Genomic DNA, 19,100 nt, shown 5'->3' on the forward strand with positions numbered 1-19,100 from the left:
TATCTCTTTGGCCATAGCATCAAGTTGTACCTGCACAGATGTGTTAGCATCAACCTGGTGAACACCAGTTGATCTTCTTCTTTCCGCACTCTCAGAGGTCCATTGATTAGCATCTTCAGATAACTCATCAAGAATTGTAACTATCTCATCTAGAGTCTTCTTCATCAACGGGCCTCCAGCTGCATTGTTCAATATTCTACGTGAGGCCGGTGTCAATCCATCCCAAAAGTCCTGGAGTTGCATCCAGAGTTCAATTCCACTATGTTGACACTTTCTAACAATCACCTTAAACCTCTCCCATGTTTCAAAAACAGTTTCATTCTCTTTCTGGCAGAAGTTATGGATTTCTCTTCTAAACTTGCCCGTCTTAGTTGAGGAGAAATATTTGTCAAGGAATTTTCTGGTCATGTCTTCCCATGTTCTTATCGATCATGTGGGTAAGCTTCGAAGCCACTGCTTTGCATCATCTTTAAGAGAAAAGGGGAATGCCCTTAGATACACTACATCTTGTGACACACCATTGTATTGAAAGGTGTTCATAATCTCCTCGAAGTCCATTAAATGTGTGTTTGGATCTTCGTTTGGCTTTCCTCTGAAGACACAGCAATTCTGAAGGGTTTGAAGTAACCCTTGCTTCAACTCAAAATTGTTCGCTGCAATTGGAGGTGATCTAACACTTGATAAACCTTGATTGTAGACCGGTCTAGCATAACCGCCAAGTGGTCTCCCATGCAAGGGTTGATGTTGATTAAGTCTGAGACCACTCTCTTTTTCATAAATGTTCTGCACATCTCTAATAGCTGCTTCCTCAGCATCCTGTGGAGCTTGTTCTCTTCGTTGGGCTGCTTCTCTCGCAGCCAAATCCATATTATCTTCACCGTTTCAAGCCATATCTTCTTTGGTTCAGGATTGTCCAACCTTTTCTAACATCTCGGTGAGATTTCTTTCCTTCCTCGGCCGTCGCTGTTGTTTTTCAATTTCTGGCTCGTATGGTAGCACTTCTTTAGCAGAAGCTCGAGTCATGCACCAATCTTAACCTATAACCTATGCACAATCAAACTACACCAACCATAAAAAGAGAAAAAATAAAAATAAAATAAAAAGAAAAATTCCTGAATTGGCACTACAAACTACTTCAAACACTATTGATTGTCAATCCCCGGCAACGACGCCAAAATTTGGCGAGCACAAAACACTATTTAAAATTATGCTCGCTAATCAAATATAGTATAGTATAATATTGTATCAACAGGGATTGGATTTAAATAGTATTCTTGTAGTTTCTAGATTCATTACTATCCAAGATGATCAACAATTAAGATTTATATGATTTCTAACTAAAATTAACTAAGAGTCTAAAACTATTGACTAATGACAATCGAAAGAAGGAATAAGCAAAGAAAGATATCAGTGGGAGAATATAGGGTTTTGATAGGATAGGTGCAAGATAATTATTTGGGATCTAACTCTAGATAATTCACTTCTAATATTCAAGTGTGTCTCTCGAATTCACTCAATTATTAGTTCAAACGTTTAGCAAAAACTCCTATCTCCATTAAGTTTTAACCTCCCAAGATGAACCAATTTAAGCACGTCAAGATATGCAAGAATCCATAGTGGATTGATCTTTAGGAGAACCTCTCTCGATTATCCTCCTAACTAGGTTTAATCAATGATTCAACTAGCCTCTTTTGATTACTAAGAAGAATTAATGAACTCAACCAACAATATAATGCAAAGATATCACAAGTTATGCCTCTCTCGATTACATGAACTAGTGAATGTAGGTACAACAATTAAATCATCCAAAAATGCTTCAATAGATAAAACTAGAGTTATAATCCACAAACAATCATCAATACAACAACTCCATCAAACCCTAAAGAGAACTAATCCATAGATATGGAGCAATTCATCACAAATATAATTAAAGTATAGAAAAACATAAATTCAATCCAAACTCGGGTGTTACGTGAGGATGGAATCATGAAATCCTTATGCTTTTGCTCCTCCAACTCCTCCAACTCCTCCTTAGATTCCTTAGGTCTAAAGTATGTCAAAAGTCCAGAAAATAATGTTTTTCCATGTATTTATACCAAGTAGGGTCGGGCCTAGATGAAATCACCCTTTCCTAGCCGAAATAGAAAAATTTGCAAACTTATTGCTTTTCATGCGTCGAACTGTGCGTCGCCCAGTGCGTAGCATTCATGCTTTTTCTTGTCAGACCTTAGAAACCCATCCTCTGAACTTTGTCAATTCCTGACATAAAATTACACTGCAACATTGCACAATGCATCGCCAAGTGCGTCGCACTAGTGCATTTCTTCAGGTGTTGCTTCTTCCTTAATTTTTGACATCCAGAAGTGATCCTCGACCCCCGAACACGATCCCGACTTAATACTTTGGGCTTTTACTCAGACTTCAAAGCTCCAAGTAGCTCGAATTAGTTTTACAATATTTACATACCTCGAAATCACTCCTACAAGGCATAAAATACACAATAAGTGCAAAACACTAGCAATTAAAGCTCAACACACGTGAAGTGCATTGAATTATAGTGCAAGAAGCGACTAAAACACAAGATTATAGCCTAACATGAAATACTTAATTGTTACCCTTTAAGTTTTTAAGACCACAAGTTTCAAAAGTCTTTTTTTATTCTTAAACTCCGTGCCGAGTCAAACTACCTCATCTAAATTGAAACGGAGGAAGTGGTAAAAACCATGCCTTCTTTATGTGCCCATCTCTGTGTTGTAATAGTATGACCTGTAGTTCGGAGAGTTTCTTTATTCCTTTGGATCGGTCAGTATGCCTCGGTAGGTGCTATGAAATAATATTATAGATCGGGCCGAACGACCTCGGTAGTATATTTGAGATGCAACTATGGTTTGCATCGGTCTAGCCTCGGCAGTGTACACGATATTTTGGATCGGGCCGTACGACCTCGGCATAACTCGTGCGTAATATCGCTAGGAGTTAGAATATACATGATATTTTCTTCTTAACTTGAGACTTGACATTACTTTTTGGTTCTTATTTGTTGATATAACACATGATATTTGAGGACAATAAACTGTCATTATGTTATAAGATCATGTTATTTACCGTTTCTTATCCTATTGTTACTTTATTTACTTCGTGCCTATTTATAGCTCTTGTACTTTATTTATTGACCACTAGTAAGTGTCGATGTCGACCTCTCGTCACTATGTCATGATCCAAAATCCATCTAGTCGTGATGGCACCTAACTCAACCCACTAGGTAAGCCAAGTAACAGTCAACATAACTCAAATAAGAATAATAAAAGTAAACGAGTAAAATAACTCAAGTTCTATACAATCTCCCAAGGATTGGTAGTATAAGTCATGGGCTTCTAAGACTTAAACTTTACAAAGCTGGTACGAAACAAATACATCATCTGTTCGAAATATACATAAACAGATTTGCAAATCTAAAGCTACCAAGGACAAGTGACAGCTATAATCGAAACGCAGGTACATCTTCCATGCCAGCTCCACTGATACACAACAACATCAACTCCAAGATCTCCACGCAAGGTGCAAAAGTGTAGTATGAGCACAACCGACCTCATGTACTCAATACGTAACAAACCTAACCTCACGTTGAAAGTAGCGACGAGCTCGAAAGAAGTTCAGAGTCCAACACCAATAGCCAATAACAACTCGTAGTAATATAATGAGAACAGTAAAGGTAAATAACTCAAGAGATATATGCTCAACCGTTCACAGTTACAGGAAAGTAGGCAAGCTTTTCAAGTATACCAGTCAATTACAAATCTCACCACTGAAAATCACCTAAATATGAGTTTATCAAAAGAACTGTATTCCCAATTCACAACACCAGATAAGAATTTTCGTTTACCAATCAGCATGAGGAAAGTAAATCTCTATGCCTACATATCAATATACATGACAAGTCCTCAATTATCATATACCGTCTATCATGATAAATATACATCTCTATGCCTACATGTAAAATATACATGTCAAATCATCAAAGTCACATTATCGTCTAGCATGAGAAAAATATCTCTCTATGTGTAACGACCCGACCGGTCATTTTGCTTTTTAGAATCATGTTCCCCTAAATAAAACTTCTCGTACGTGATTTTACTATTTTATGACTTGCGGGGATGGTTAGTTCAAGATTTGGAAGGGTTCGGGTTGAAATCGGAACACTTGGTTCCTTAAGTTGGCCTTAAAAGGCTAAGTTAGACTTCGGTCAATATTTTGAGTAAACGACCCCAGAATCAAGATTTGATGGTTCCAATAGGTTCGTATAATGATTTTGGACTTGGGCGTATGCTCGGATCGGGTTTTGGATGACCCGCGAGTGTTTCGGCGCCTAATATTGGAAATTGGTTCCTTGAAGGTACTTGAAGTTCTTTAATTTGGTTTTGAATAGGTTTTGGTGATATCAAGGTCCGAATGGAATTCCAAGACCGAGAATAGTTCCGTAATGTCATTTAAGACTTGCACGCAAAATTTAGTGTCAATCCGAGTAGTTTAAGTACGTTTCGGCGCTTTGGGAGGAAATTGTAGAACTTAAAGTTCATACTTTTGATCCAATTGGTTTGGGGTGTGATTCTTAGATTTAATGTTGTTTTGGGCATTCCGAGAGTTCAAGCTAGTCCATTTTATGATTTCAAACTTGTCTGTATGTTCGGGCGGGGCCTCGGGGGCGCCAGGTATCAAGCGGGCGAGGCTCGGACCAAGTTAGAACTTGGGAGCAACAGCTGAAGCTCCCAGCTGCTGATGTAATCGCCCCTTGTGCTTTGTCAGCCGCAGGTGCAAGCCCGAAGGTGCATGATTTTGGTCGCAGAAGTGGCTCTGAGGCATTTGGACAGGGACCGCAGATGCGAACATTTGTGCGCACTCGCGAAATCGCAGGTGCGAGGAGGTGAAGCACATGTGCGGGCCAGGTCACAGAGGCGGCACACTTGCCGCAGAAGCGGGACCTTATGAGCAGGTTTTTGTCTGCAGAAGCGGCCCTCCCTGGGCTTGAAGACCTCCGTAGAAGAGGACTAGTCACCGCAGGTGCGGTACCACAAATGCGGCCAAGGCACCGCAGATGCAAAGACCGCTGGGCAGAAATGGTTCATTTAATACGGGACTTAAGCCATTTTCCACTCATTTCTCACACACTTTGGGCGATTTTGGAGCTTCTTGAGAGGGGTTTTAACCTAGAACTTTGAGGTAAGTAATTCCTACCAAATATGAGTCAAATGCATATCTTATGGGTGGGTTATAACATGTAAATTAGTGGAAATCATGGGTTTAGGTCAAAATCCTAAGTTTTGATAAAAAATAAATGAGATTTAAACATGAAATCCGTAATGGAATCTAGTAAAATCATATATTTGGGTTCATGAGGTTATGGGTAAGAACTCTCTTTGAAAATTTACGAAATCCGGGCATGTGGGCCCGGGGTTGAATTTTAAGAATCTTACATTTATGGTTGGGTAACCTCTTTAATAGTTGGAATATGAACTTTCGAGCATGTATTGATTATTTTATATACTATTTGATTAGTTTGGGTTGATTTGGCACCGAATTGAGGGTGTGAGCACATTCTTGGACCGGGAAGTAGGCCTTGAGACGAGGTAAGTCTCTTTTCTAACCTTGTAAGAGGGAATTAACCCCATAGGTGAACTTAATCAATATGTATCTCTATTTGTGGGGGCTACGTATGCACGAAGTGACGAGAGTCTGTGCGTAGCTACTAGTCATGCTTATATGCGGGTAGATTTAGGTTTACACCATGTTTTATTTATACCGTTGCTTGTTTATGCTTACTAATTATTTGGATTAAAGCGAAGGTTGATAATTTCAATATTTTAAAGGTTCCTGGTTGATTTTCTTACTTTGAAAAGAATTGAGAGACATTATGATAACTTTAGAAAAACCTATGTTCAACCGCTTCGCAAGTATATTCTGCGAGCGGTGTAAATTTCCACTACTCTCATGGGAGCGGGCCATTCACCGCGGCAGGATAATTGATGTATCTATGGTTCAGGCCGTTCGACCCTCGGTAGTGTACATTATATTTATATGTATATTTGGATCGGGTCGTACGTCCTCGGCATAATTCGTGCATAAAAAAATATTGGAACCCCCTTTTTATATTTAATATTATTTCATGGACTTGAAAGGTGAAAGGTTTTGATGAGAAAAATGACTTGGTTCTTACTTGAAAGGAAAGGATTGCTTACTTATTTTCCTTCTCTGAGTTCTATTCTCATTTATATATCATGTTTAATTAGAACTTCATGTTATTATATTTTTGGCCCATAGTAAGTGTCGAAGTCGACCCCTCGTCACTACTTTTTTGAGGTTAGACTAGATACTTACTGGGTACATGTTGTTTATGTACTCATGCTACACTTCTGTACTTGATGTGCAGGAGCTGAGGCAGGTGCATCTGGTTATTAGTCTGGCGCGCGCGCTTGACTTCTAATTTGAGACTACGCGGTGAGCTGCCTTTCCGAGGCATTCAGCAGCAGCCGGAGTCTCTCTTTTGATTATTTTTTGTCTATTCTATTTCAGACAGTAGAGTAGAAATCTTTTTATATTCTACTAGTAGCCCACATACTTGTGACACTAGATCTTGGCACACACTAGTAGACTTGTAATTTTGGTTTTATTTCTATGGTCATAAATACATTTAGCTGCTTTCATTTTATTAAATTTGAATCTGTTTCTTACTAAATCTATTAAATTAAGAAAGTTATTTACTTGGAAGAACTTATTAAAATGGGAAATCACTAGATTGTTCACTGTTGGCTTGTCTAGCAATGGTGTTGGGCGCCATCGTGGCCTAAAATGGAATTGGGTCGTGACAACATGGTATCAGAGCACTAGGTTCACGTAGGTCTCACAAGTTATGGGCATGCCTAATAGAGTCGTGTGGATAGGTGCAGAGACGTCTTTACTTATCTTCGAGAGGCTATAGGGTGTTAGGAAACTACTCTTTATTCATCTTCTATCGTGCAGTTGATGGTATACTAAATTTCCTATTTTTATTCTCTCACAAATGGTGAGGACGTGCACGGTAGACGTTCTAGACCTGAGAGGAGATGCTCCCCCCATTGCTAGAGACCGAGGAAGAGGTCGGGGGAGGGCACCGGCTCGAGGTAGGGGATGAGGGCATCCCAGAGCTGCCCCAGTTGCACCACGAACAAATCCTGCGGGGGATCCTATTATTGAGGAGTAGGGCGAGGTGCCTGCAGCAGAGCCAGTCCCGGTTGATTTCATGTCAGCACCGGGCTTTTAGGAGGTCATGGGCCATATGCTATGGTTTATGGATTCTATGACCCAGGCTGGTTTATTTCTAGTAGACCCAGCCGCATCTCAGGCGGGAGGGGGAGCACAGAACCCTACCGCTCAAGCTCCTGGGCATGCAACTACAGTATATTAGACCCCGGGCACACTACCCGCGGGTGGAGCCCAGCCAGTTGCAGCAGTTGTACCTGAGCCCAGACCAGCTGCGACCGGTGAGCCGCAGAAGCTACTAGATAGATGGACCAGGCTTCACCCTCCGGTCTTTGGGGGTGAGCGACATGAGGATCCCCAGGACATCATTGATAGGTGCAGGGATAGACTACACAACATGAGCATATTGGAGTCTCACGGGGTGGATTTCACTACCTTCCAGTTGGAGGGCATAGCACATAGGTAGTGGAAGTCCTATCTCCTTGGTAGACCAGCGGGTTCTCCTCCCATGACTTGAGACCAGTTCACCTGCCTATTCTTGGATAGGTATATTCCACCCTCCCAGAGGAAAAAGTTGCGTTGTCAGTTTGAGCAGCTCGAGCAGGGTCAGATGTCAGTGACTGACTATGAGGCGAAATTCTTTGAGTTGTCTATCCATGCACTTATGATACTTCCTACCAAAGCAGAGAGGGTGCGAAGGTTTGTTGTGGGGTTGCATTCTAGTATTCAGGCTAGTATGGCTCGGGAGGTTGAGATGGGGACTTCTTATTAGTTGGTAGTGGAGATTGCTCGGAGGATTGAGGGTTACCGTCAGAGGGGTAGAGAGAAGATGCAACGGGACAAGAGGTCCCATTTTTCTGGAGAGTTCAGAGGTTCCCCAGCTAGGGGCAGAGGTCATTTAAGGAGGGGTCAGCCTAGCAGGCCCCCATATTCAGCACCACCACCTCCTCGGGGTATTCCAGCGCGACCCTGTTTCAGTGCTATACCGGAGAGTTCTTACTGTTTGCCATCTATTCAGGGTTCTTTCAGTGGCTACTCCGGTCATCAGGGTTCTTCCAGTGCCTATTTCAGTGCCATGCCAGAGAGTTCATACCGCCCATCCGCTTTTCAGGGTTCTTCCGATGGGTATTCAGGCCATCAGGGTCAGACATCAGGGCTACAGTCCACCGCTCCGAGAGGTTGTTATAAGTGCGGGGATCCTAGTCACATGAAGAGACATTGCCCCAGACTTCTGGGTAAGGTAGTGCAGTAGGGTCAGCAGCCCATGATTTCAGCACCAGTAGCTGCACCAGCCGTCCGCCCGCCCAGAGGCTGAGGGCATGTGGGTAGGGGCCGTCCCAGAGGTGGAGGTCAGGCAGGTGGGGGCCAGCCCGGTGGAGCTCCAGCCAGATTCTATGCTTTTCCGGCCAGACCAGATGCAGTGGCCTCAGATATCATGATCATATGTATTATTTCTGTCTACGGTAGGGATGCTTCAGTACTATTTGACCCAGGGTCTACCTATTCATATGTGTCATCTCTGTTTGTTCATTTTCTAGATATTCCTCGTAATTCCCTAGGTACTCTTGTTTATGTGTCCACTCATATGGGCGATTCTATTGTTATGGATCAGATATATCGGTCCTGTGTGGTCACATTCTGTGGATACGAGACTAGAGCAGATCTTCTGTTACTAGATATGACCGACTTTGAGGTCATCCTAGGCATATACTGGTTATCCCCATATCACGCCATCCTTGATTATCATGCCATGACTGTTACCTTAGCGATGCCAGAGCTACCTAGATTGGAGTGGAGGGGTTCGTTTGTTAGTACATCTAGTCAGGTTATCTCTTTTATGAAGGCTCGACATATGGTTGAGAAGGGTTGTTTGGCTTATCTAGCCTAAGTTCGGGATACTATTGCAGAGTCTCCGGTGATTGATTCAGTACCAGTAGTCCGGGAGTTCTCCGATGTGTTTCCTTCTGATCTTCCAGGCATGCCACCAGATTGTGATATCAATTTCTGTATTAAATTGGCTCTAGGTACCCAGCCTATATCTATCCCACCGTACCGTATGGCTCCAAAAGAGTTGAAGGAGTTGAAGGAGTTGAAGGAGCAGCTTGAGGAGTTGCTAGCAAAGGGGTTCGTCAGGCCGAGTGTATCACCTTGGGGTGCCCCAGTGCTATTTGTGAAGAAGAAAGATGGGACTATGCGGATATGCATTAATTACCGCCAATTGAACAAAGTTACCATTAAGAACAAGTACCCGTTGCCGCGTATTGATGATTTTTTTGACCAGTTGCATGGTGCTAGAGTGTTCTCTAAGATCGACTTGAGGTCGGGGTACCATCAGTTGAAGATTCGGGACTCAGATGTTCCAAAGACTACTTTCCGCACTAGATATGGCCATTATGAGTTTCTGGTGATGTCCTTAGCTTGATTAATGCCCTAGCAGCATTTATGGACTTGATGAACATGGTGTTCAAGCCTTATAGTGATTCGTATGTCATTGTCTTCATTGATGACATTTTTATTTACTCACGTAGTATGAAGGAGCATGAACAGCATTTGAGAGTGGTGCTTCAGACCTTGTGGGAACAGAAGCTATATGCTAAGTTCTCCAAGTGTGAGTTTTGGTTAGATTCTGTGGAATTCTTGGGGCATGTTGTATCAGGCGAGGACATAAAGGTGGATCCCAAGAAGATTGAGGCAGTTTAGAGTTGGCCTCGTCCTACTTCAGCGACTGAGATCAGGAGTTTCTTAGGGTTAGCAGGCTTTTATCGTCGGTTAGTGGAGGGCTTCTAATCTATTGCAGCACCTTTGACTAGATTGACCCAGAAGGGTGCTCAGTTTTGCTGGTCTGATGATTGTGAGGCGAGCTTCCAGAAGCTCAAGACAACTTTGACTACAGCACCCGTCCTATTGTTGCCTTTTGGTTCGGGGATGTATGTTGTGTATTGCGATGCTTCACGCGTTCTCTTGGGTTGTGTGTTAATGTAGAAGGGGAGAGTTATTGCATATGCGTCACGTCAGCTGAAGTCCCATGAGAAGAATTATCATGTGCACAATTTGGAGTTGGCCGTGATTGTTTATGCTCTCAAGATCTGGAGGCATTATATTTATGGGGTGTCTTGTGAGGTTTACACTGATCATCGCAGCTTGCAGCATTTGTTCAAGCAAAGGGATCTCAATTTGAGGCAGCGTAGATGGCTTGAGTTACTGAAGGATTATGACATCACCATTCTTTATCATCCGGGCAAGGCGAATGCAGTCGCTGATGCCTTGAACAGGAAGGCAGAGAGAATGGGTAGCTTGGCATTCATTTCAGCATAGGAGAGGCCACTAGCTTCGGACATTCGGTCCTTGGCTAACAGACTTGTGAGGTTGGATATTTCAGAGCCCAGCCGAGTTTTTGCATGTGTCGTTGCCCAATCTTCACTATTGGAGCAGATCAAGGATCGACAGTTTGATGATCCGCACCTGTTGGTTCTCAGGGAGACGGTACTACAGGGTAGTGCCAAGGAGGTTTCTATTAGCAAGGATAGTGTCATGCAACTTCCGGATTGTCTATGTGTTCCTAATGTCGATGGCTTGAGGGAGAGGATTCTAGATGAGGCGCACAGTTCTCGATATTCCATCCATTCAGGTGCTTCGAAGATGTATCGTGACCTAAGACAACATTATTGGTGGCGGTGGATAAAGAAAGACATAGTTGAGTATGTAGCTAGATGCCTAAATTGCCAGCAGGTTAAGTATGAGCACCAGAGGCCAGGAGGCCTACTCCAGCAGATGACTATACCTGAGTAGAAGTGGGAATGCATTACTATGGACTTCGTAGTTGGGTTACCGTGGACCTTGCGGAAGTTTGATGCAGTTTGGGTCATTGTAGACACATTGACCAAGTCGGCACATTTCATTCCTGTGATGACTACATATACTTCAGAGAGATTGGCCCAGATTTATATCCAGGAGATAGTTCGGCTGCATGGTGTGCCTGTTTCCATCATTTCAAATAAAGGTCCTCAGTTTACTTCACATTTCTGGAGAGCAGTACAAAGTGAGTTGGGGACCCGTGTAGAACTCAGCACCGCATTTCATCCACAGACCGACGGGTAGTCGGAGCGGACAGTTCAGATCTTGGAGGACATGCTCAGAGCATGTGTGATTGACTTTGGGGGACAGTGGTATCGGTTCCTGCCTTTGGCCGAGTTTACTTACAATAATAGTTACCAGTCCAACATCGAGATGGCTCCATTTGAGGCTTTATATGGTCGGCGATATCGTTCCCCCATCAGGTGGTTTAAGTTCGGTGAGGCTAAGTTATACGGTACTGATTTGGTGAAGGATGCCTTGTAAAGGGTAAGGTTGATTCAGAAATGACTTCGCACAGCACAGTCCAGACAGAAGAGTTACGTGGACCAGAAGGCGCGTGACTCATCATTTATGGTAGGCGAGAAGGTTCTCTTGAAAGTCTCGCCGATGAAGGGGATCATGAGATTTGGGAAGAAGGGCAAGTTGAGCCCAAGGTTTATAGGCCCATTTGAGGTGTTGAGACGAGTTGGAGAGGTTGCTTATGAGCTTGCTTTGCCTCCCAGTCTAACGGGAGTTCATCTGGTCTTCCACGTGTCTATGCTCCGGAGGTACCATGTCGACTTGTCACATGTGTTAGACTTCAGCACGATTCGGTTAGATGAGAGCCTGAGATATGAGGAGGAGCCAGTTGCTATTATTGCTAGACATGATCACCAGTTGAGATCCAAGAGGATTTTCGCGGTAAAGGTCCAGTGGAGGGGCCAACCAATCGGGGAGGCGACCTGGGAGTCTGAGGAGGACATGCGGAGCAGATACCCACACTAATTCAGCACTCCGGGTATGATTCTAGACCCGTTCGAGGACGAATGTTTATTTAAGAGGTGGAAAATGTAACGACCCGACCAGTCATTTTGCTTTTTAGAACCTTGTTCCCCTAAATAAGACTCACCGTATGTGCTTTTACTGTTTTACGACTTGCGGGGATGGTTAGTTCAAGATTTAGAAGGGTTCGGGTTGAAATCGGAACACTTGGTTCCTTAAGTTGGCCTTAAAAGGCTAAGTTTGACTTCGGTCAACATTTTGAGTAAACGACCTCGGAATTGGGATTTGATGATTCCAATAGGTTAGTATGATGATTTCATACTTGGACGTATGATAGGATCGGGTTTTGGATGACCCGGGAGTGTTTCGGCGCCTAATATTGGAAATTGGTTCCTTGAAGGTTCTTGAAGTTCTTTAATTTGGTTTAGAATAGGTTTTTGTGATATCGAGGTCCGAATAGAATTCCGAGGCCGGGAATAGTTCTGTAATGTCATTGAAGACTTACACGCAAAATTTGGTGTCAATCCGAGAAGTTTAAGTATGTTTCGGCGCTTTGGGAGTAAATTAAAGAACTTAAAGTTCATACTTTTGATCCAATTGGTTTGGGGTGTGATTATTAGATTTAATGTTGTTTTGGGCGTTCTGAGAGTTTGAGCAAGTTCGTTTTATGATTTCAAACTTGTCGGTATGTTCGAGCGGGCCTCGGGGGCCCCAGGTATCGAGCGGGCGAGGCCCGGACCAAGTTGGAACTTGGGAGCAACAGCTGAAGCTCCCAGCTGCTGGTGTAATCGCACCTGCGCTTGGTCAGCCGCAGGAGAGAGAGCCCGCAGGTGCGTGAGTTTGGTCACAGAAGAGGCTCTGAGGCATTTGGCCAGGGACCACAGATGCAGACGTTTGTGCGCACCCGCGAAATCGCATATGCGAGGAGGTGAAGCGAAGGTGGGCCAGGTCACAGAGGCGGCATGCTTGCCACAAAAGCGGGACCGTAGGAGCGGGTTTACGTCCAAAGAAGCGGCCCTCCCTAAGTTTTGATAAAAAACAAATGAGATTTAAACATGAAATTCGTAATGGAATCTACTAAAATCATATATTTGGGTTCATGAGGTTATGGGTAACAACTCTCTTTGAAGATTTACGGAATCCGTGCATGTGGGCCCGGGGGTGAATTTTAAGAATCTTACATTTATGATTGGCTAACCTCTTTAATAGTTGGAATACGAACTTTCGAGCATGTATTGATTAGTTTATATACTATTTGATTAGTTTGGGTTGATTCGGCACCGAATTAAGGGTGTGAGCACATTCTTGGACCGGGAAGTAGGCCTTGAGACGAGGTAAGTCTCTTTTCTAACCTTGTAAGAGGGAATTAACCCCATAGGTGAACTTAATCAATATGTATCTCTATTTGTGGCGGCTACGTATGCACGAAGTGATGAGAGTCCGTGCGTAGCTACTATTCATGCTTATGCCTGGGTAGATTTAGGTTTACACCATGTTTTGTTGATACCTTTGCTTGCTTATGCTTACTAATTGTTTGGATTAAAGCGGAGGTTGAGGATTTCAATATTTTAAAGGTTCCTGGTTGATTTTCTTACTTTGAAAAGAATTGAGAGACATTATGATAACTTGAGAAAAACCTATGTTCAACCGCTTCACAAGTATATTCCACGAGCGGGGTAACTTTTCACTACTCTCATGGTTCGGGTCGTTTGACCCTCGACAGTGCACAATATATTTATATGTATATTTGAATCGGGCCGTACGTCCTCGACATAATTCGTGCATAAATAAAATATTGGAACCCTCTTTTGTATTTAATATTGTTTCATGGACTTGAAAGGTGAAAGGTTTTGATGAGAGAAATGACTTGGTTCTTACTTGAAAGGAAAGAATTGTTTACTTATTTTCCTGCTCTGAGTTCTATTCTTATTTATATATCGTGTTTAATTAGAACTTCATGTTATTATATTTTTGGCCTATAGTAATTGTCGAAGTTGACCCCTCGTCACTACTTCTTTGAGGTTAGACTAGATACTTACGGGGTACATATTGTTTATATACTCACGCTACACTTCTGCACTTGATGTGCGGGATTTGAGGCTGGTGCATCTGTTTATCAGTCCGGCGCGCACACTTGACTTCTGGTTCGAGACTACACGGTGAACTCCCCTTCCGAGCCGTTCAGCAGCAGCCAGAGTCTCTCTTTTGATTATTTTCTAGCTATTCTATTTCAGACAGTAGAGTAGAAATCTTTGTATATTCTACTAGTAGCCCACATACTTGTGACACTAGATCTTGGCATACACTAGTAGACTTGTGATTTTGATTTTATTTCTATGGTCATAAATACATTTAGCTGCTTTCGTTTTATTAAATTTGAATCTGTTTCTTACCAAATCTATTAAATTAGGAAAGTTATTTACTTGGAAGAACTTATTAAAATGGGAAATCACTAGATTGTTCACTGTTGGCTTGTCTAGCAATGGTGTTGGGCGCCATCACGGCCTAAAATAGAATTGGGTCGTGACACTATGTCTACATGTCAAGTATGCATATCAAATGAATGATTTTACAGTGACATCCCCAAGTACTCTCACTCTCAACATGCTCCAGAGTACTCAATCCACTGTCTCGTACTCTCACTTATCATGCTCAATCACTTAGCACACTCAGTCACTCAGCATTGTATGGTACCTGTGCTCACTGCTGGTATGTCAGACTTCGGAGGGGCGGATCCTGCCCAAGCGCTAATATAAAGCCAATATGGCTTATTGCGGCGTGCTGCCCGTACACAATAATAATAATAATAATAATAATAATAATAATAATAATAATAATAATAATAATAATAATAATAATAATAATAATAATAATAATAATAATAATAATAATAATAATAATAATAATAATAATAATAATAATAATAATAATAATAATAATAATAATAATAATAATAATAATAATAATAATAATAATAATAATAATAATAATAATAATAATAATAATAATAATAATAATAATAATAATAATAATAATAATAATAATAATAATAATAATAATAATAATAATAATAATAATAATAATAATAATAATAATAATAATAATAATAATAATAATAATAATAATAATAATAATAATAATAATAATAATAATAATAATAATAATAATAATAATAATAATAATAATAATAATAATAATAATAATAATAATACTGATATGAAAATGCTAAACTATATAACTTTTGTCAGGTGCCTACCTAAACTATCGCATGTTCCCGAAGACCCCCTGAACTATACCCCCTTCATAATAAAACCCCCTCGTCGCTTATGTGGCATTTTGTGTGTAATAAATCACCCAAGAGCGCGTGAAGACTAAAAATAAGCCATTAAAATGGCGTGTCTAACAGCTAATTAGCCCTTCTTTTTAAAAATTTATAGTTCTTTTTATTTTCTCCTCTTTTTCTTTTGTATTTCACCTTCCTTCCTCATTTCTTTACCTTTGTTCTCCAATTTTTCACCTTTCTTCTCCATTTCTTCATTTGAATCCATCTGAAATTCTCTCTCTTACTATTTTTGATTTTATTTCTTATCTTTCTCGTTTTATCCATCCTTCATTTCTTACCTAAATTTATTTTACAGAAGGAATACCCTTTCAAGTATTTGTAGAGAATGAGGTTTAATGCCTTTCAAGAAATTAGGGAATAAAGAAATAGGACATGTGTGTAGCTATCTTCTCTAACAATTTAGGTATCTCCTTTCAACAATCTTCAAAATTTAGGTCTATCAAAATCTTAATCTTCTATACCAATTTAGGAGCAGAAACTCTAGTTTTATCCCGATTTTTGAATGGAAGCAAGAAAAGACAATGCAATAGAGGTTAGAACCAAGATTAATGGAGAAAATCGCTACTGAGAGATTAGTGTAGCCATTATCCGATGAGAGCAAGTCTCTGATGAGAGCAAAGAGAAAATGGATTTTTTTATAATTGACCCACTAGTTTTAACCCTAGCCCCCTTTTTTTATTTTTACAATGTAATGTTTTACAATGATATAATAAAAAGTATTAAAATCTTAAATAAGTCTAGTTTTTAGATTAAGATAAATAAATATTCACGTAAATTGCCACGTGGCAGATTTTAAAAATAATTTGGAGAGTGTATTACACACACTAGTAAGAATGCGACGAGGGGGTTTTATTATGAAGGAGAATATAGTTGAGAAAGTTTTCGAGGACAAGTGATAGTTTAGGTAGGCAACTGACAAAGGTTGTATAGTTTAGGCGGGTTTTAGGGTATTAACTCTTTTAAATTCAAGAGAATTACACGTAAATACACTCCCACACACATACATTGCAACCAAATGGTTCGGACTTCATACACAACTTTATAAAGCTCTAGTCCAAAAACTCTAGGCCCAAACTTTAAAAATAATAATAAAGCCAATATGGCCTGCTGCAGCATGCAACCCGATCCACAACAACACTCTCAACTCGGCTCTAAGTCCTACCCAGTCATCAACCTCTCAAGTCTCAAGGGCTCACGATCTCATATCACTCAGCCCAATAACACACATATGAGAAAACAATGATAACATGCGATGTAACAATGAATGAGGAACAGAGACTGAGATATGATATGCAAATGAAGAATCATGACCGAGTGTATAATAACAGTTAAATTAGATAACCCAAAATAACAAAAATAGCCTCATTAGGTCTTAACCACATAGCCTAAATATGCTTTCTAAAACAAGACATGATAGCAATACAGTACAAAAGTCAACCTGGATCATGATTACATGTCATTACCCAAAATCTAACTAGTCATGATGGCACCTAACCCAACCCGCTAGGTAAGCCAATTAACAACAATCCAATTCAAATGAGATTTACTGAGAAAATAATAATGAAATAACTGAACTTTTATACAAAAATTCCAAGGATTGGTAATACGATTCATAAGCTTCTATGACTTAGAGTTTATAAAACTAGTATGAAATAAATACATCATCTGTTCGAAATATAAATAAACAGATTTATAAATCTAAAGCTGTCAAGGACAAGAGGCATCTATAACCAGAAAGTAGGTACATCTTCAATGCCAGCTCCTGCCATATACAGCAACATCAGATCCAAGATCTGCACGCAAGGTGTAGAAGTGTAGTATGAGTACAACCGACCCCATGTACTCAATAAGTAACAAACCTAACCTTACGTTGAAAGCAGTGACGAGCTCAGAGAAACTGTCAGAGTTCAACATCAATAGCCAAGAACAACTCGTAACAATATAATAAAAGCATTACAAGTAATAACTCAAAGATATTATGCTCAGCTCGTTCACAATTACGGAAAATAGGCATGCTTTTCAGGTATAACAGTAAAATCCAAATCTTTTACCGAAATCACCAAAAGATGAGTGTATCAGAAAACTTTGATTTTTCCCAATTATTTTGAGATTTTTACATGGTTGAGCATTTTTTTAAAATTATTTAACAAAATGATATTAATTTTAGTTTATTTCATAAATAGCAATTTGTTTTTACAATCTTAGCATACTATAAAGATTATGCCACAATTAATGAATGCACAAATTAAGAAATGCCACTGAATAAGGAATTTAATATAACTGATTTTTCTCTATATCACGTTAGGTTTGGGGGGTGGGGATCATTTTTTAATCTACATAAATTCTTTCAAATTTTACCTAATATTTTACCTAATAATTTTGCTATTCCAATTTTTTTGAGATTTTTACATGGCTGAGCATTTTTTTAAAAGTATTTAATAAAATGATATTAATTTTAGTTTATTCCATAAATAGAATTTTTTTTTTTTTTACAATCTTAGCATACTGTAAAGATTATGCCACAATTAATGAATTCACAAATCAAGGAATGCCACTAAATAAATTTAATATAACTAACTTTTCTCTATCTCACGTTAGGTTTGGGTGGTGGGGATCATTTTTTAATTTACATAAATTCTTTCAAATCTTACCTAATAATTTTGCTATTCCAATTTTTTTCTGCCTTCACGCTACTTCTTCTTTGTATATACATACATTTATATTTATAATTTATACATTACTGCATATATGACTTGTAAGCACATGCACATATGTAATGTATCATTTATGTATTTTGGGTGTAAATATATTTTATGTATATTTGACATGAAATATTTTTTGGACTTCTCCATGTCTTTGCAAACATAATAAAATATAATGTATATTTCATAATGATATACATTGAATAAACAATGTATGTATTCAATGCAATTTTTAAAAACAATACATGGTATATTCAATGTTGTAGTATTGTTTTAACTGTTATAATCAATATATAATATAAAATTTTGATATTATTTTATAATTGTTTGATTTCATATGTATATTATTATACATTACATATTCTAGATTTATTAGTTTCATATTTTATAAATGATACAAAATGAAATAAAATATATAAGGAGAATATTTTATAGCAAGAAAAAAGAAGAGATTATTTGGATAGTTACAAACGTGATTTTCGGTCCACCAACAAATTTGTAACATGTTAAAACAGAATGTGTAGTCGTGATGGCACCTAATCCAGATTATTTGGTGTATGATTCTGTCACGACCAAAAATATAACTAGTCGTGATTGCACCTAATCCAACCCGCTAGGTAAACCAATTAACAACTAACCAAATTAATGAGATTTTTCAAGAAAGAAATGATAATAAAACTGTTTTTATACAAGAATTCCCAAGGAATGGTAGTACAAATCATGAGCTTCTAAAATTTAGAATTTACAAAGCCGGTATGAAATAAAGTACATCATCTGTTTGAAATTTACATCAACAGATTTAAATTCTAAAGCTACCAAGATCAAGAGGCAGCTATGACCGGAACGCAAGTACATCTTCAAATCCGGAGGGGCTCCTTCAGCCCAAGCGCTATAACAAGCCAGACATGGCATAAATCAATAAAACATGTTGCGGCATACATCCCGATCTCATCATAAATCAAAAATACATGTTGCGGCGTGCAGCC

At 39.6% G+C, this 19,100-nt stretch overlaps 1 non-coding gene across 1 annotated transcript; it reads left to right on the plus strand.

Annotated features, from left to right (window-relative positions):
• The first annotated feature begins 253 nt into the window (after positions 1-253).
• Positions 254-360, plus strand: LOC142169976 (small nucleolar RNA R71). The gene has a single exon (XR_012699595.1). It is a non-coding gene; the product is annotated as a small nucleolar RNA R71 (small nucleolar RNA).
• Positions 361-19,100: the final 18,740 nt, after the last annotated feature.

The sequence above is a fragment of the Nicotiana tabacum genome, chromosome 15 (assembly GCF_000715075.1).
Source record: "Nicotiana tabacum cultivar K326 chromosome 15, ASM71507v2, whole genome shotgun sequence".
Lineage (NCBI taxonomy): Eukaryota > Viridiplantae > Streptophyta > Magnoliopsida > Solanales > Solanaceae > Nicotiana > Nicotiana tabacum.